This window comes from Oryx dammah, unplaced genomic scaffold (assembly GCF_014754425.2).
Source record: "Oryx dammah isolate SB20612 unplaced genomic scaffold, SCBI_Odam_1.1 HiC_scaffold_20, whole genome shotgun sequence".
In the NCBI taxonomy this organism is placed as follows: Eukaryota; Metazoa; Chordata; class Mammalia; order Artiodactyla; family Bovidae; genus Oryx; species Oryx dammah.
This window is the reverse complement of record NW_024070204.1, coordinates 52,864,519-52,866,889: the sequence shown is the minus strand read 5'-3', so window position 1 is coordinate 52,866,889 and position 2,371 is coordinate 52,864,519.

Below are 2,371 nucleotides of genomic sequence, written 5' to 3'. Positions count from 1 at the left end.
TTGCTAGGATAGAGTTTCTTCTTCTGTTTTAGCTCTGCAAAAAATATTACATTTAAAAGGGACAAAGAGTTCAGTCATGAATATGGCTTTTATTTGCAAAAACTATGTATGGTCCTGTGCTGCCTAGATTGCTGTATTAAACCCTGGTGCCCAGAATTTATTACAAGTCATTTCTGGGAACGCAAGCTTGTCTTAGAATATCAGCAACATTCTCACATACAGGAGGTATGGTTCTTTTGCTGCCATCTAGTTCCTTACTTTCTGCTTTTTAAAAACTGGACAATTAGAAAATAGAAACAAAAAAACCACCAAGGGAAATAAAAGACAACTGTGCTGTGACCTCTGTAATTCTGTGTGTGGAGTCTACAAATGCCCTGTATACTCCTGACAAATCAGTCTTGTTTATCTTTAAGAGAGTACTCATAAACTTTGTGCTAATGGGTTAATACAGCTGTCCCAGTCTGTGCTCTCCCTAGACTTGGAACTAAGTAAATGTCACAGTCTTCATGTGGTTTGTTATTTTATCACCAAAAACACAAGTCAGTGTTTAAATACCAAATTCCTCAAGCTCCTCATGTTTTCTTATGCCTTGACAGTCTGTTAGCGGTTATTGCATAGGATCTATAGCCTTGGGCCTGGCCAGTAGCTTTGTTTCTTAGGCATTGGTGGTCAACTGTTGAAGGCAGCAAATGTCCAAATGTGGCACAAGACTGATTGGCACAAGCCCCTTCTCTCCTGTTTATCTCATTCGTGTAGAAGGAGTTAGCTACAGCACTGCTCTCACCCTTCTGTTCAGACACCAGCAGGAGCAGGAAAGCTGCTCCTTCCCCAGTGGCTCACGCGCCACTCTCCAGCTTCTCTCCACCTGTGTAGTCGCATCATCCACTGTCATGAAGAAAAAAATGAAGAAATGGATCTTTGAGAATCGAGTTACTAACTTTTTATTGTACTGTTTTAATGTTATATATATATATATATTTTGTGTGTGGAAAAATGTGACTTTCAGTAAATATGGTAGAAAAAAATGTGTTAAAAGTAATTCGGTAATACTGCTCTGAACATTAGAGAATGGTAAGTTTATTTTAAAATTGTACTGCTTTCATAAAGAAGTCGGAGAAGGCAATGGCAAACCACTTCAGTACTCTTGTCTGGTGAATCCCATGGACAGAGGAGCCTGGTGGGCTGCAGTCCATGGGGTCTCTAGGAGTCAGACACGGCTGAGCGACTTCACTTTCACTTTTCACTTTCATGCATTGGAGAAGGAAATGGCAACCCACTCCAGTGTTCCTGCCTGGAGAATCCCAGGGATGGGGGAGCCTGGTGGGCTGCCGCCTGTGGGGTCGCACAGAGTTGGACACGACTGAAGCGACTTAGCAGCAGCAGCATAAAGAAGTAATGGACAATAGGCTGGGAATAAGAAGATCTGCGTCTTTGTCTTAGTTTTACTACTAAGTAAACGTGAAATTTGAATACTATTTTTTTTTTACTGGTTTTTTAATTTTTTCATTAGTTAAAAAGGAAGGGACAGAAAACTGGAGTGGAAAATTGTTAAATTCATTCCTGATCAAGAATCACACATTGTAATATTTAGAAAGCATTTAAAAATGATATTCATAAATTCCCTGGTGGTCCAGTGGTTATGACTCTGCATTTCTACTGCTCAGGGCCCAAGTTCAAAACCTGGTTGGGAAACTAAGATCCCACAAGCTGTGTGGCCAATATATGTGTGAATGGGCGTGTGTGTGTGTTACTTTGGGAATTCCCTGGTGGTGCAGTGGTTAGGATTTCAGTCCCTGGTCCAGGAACTAAGATTCTGCAGGCTTCACGACACAGCAAAAAAAAAGTTTTTAATAGTATTCACTGTGTGAAATACATTAATAGAGGTTTATATTCAAAATTAATTAAAGTTCATTAAAGGTAAAAGTGGAGTGTCTTTCTAAAAGGCTCATAAATAATCATACACTAAATACTCAAATTTTAATGACATGAACATGGTATTTTCCCTAAACTAAAACTTGTAAAGTTCCCATCCAAATTATTATGCAACCACCATTTGATTTAGCAAGTTAGCCTCCCTGTATTAGCTTCATTTGTGGAAAGGGAATAAAATATACCATAAAGAGTTGTAAGAATAAATGAAATAAAGTTCTTACATATAATAATTGTTCAGCTAATAGAACTCTTGTTACTTAAAATCTCATGATTACTGGGCTCTGTCCTCTTGTCAAATTATCTTCAACGTTACCTCCTCAGTAGATGATCTGCTTATTTGTCCTTCTCTCCCTTCTAGAATGTGTATTCTGTGAGGGCAGGGATTTTATCTGGTTTAGTTATTGCTGCATCCTCAGTACTTAGAACATTGCTTGGCAAA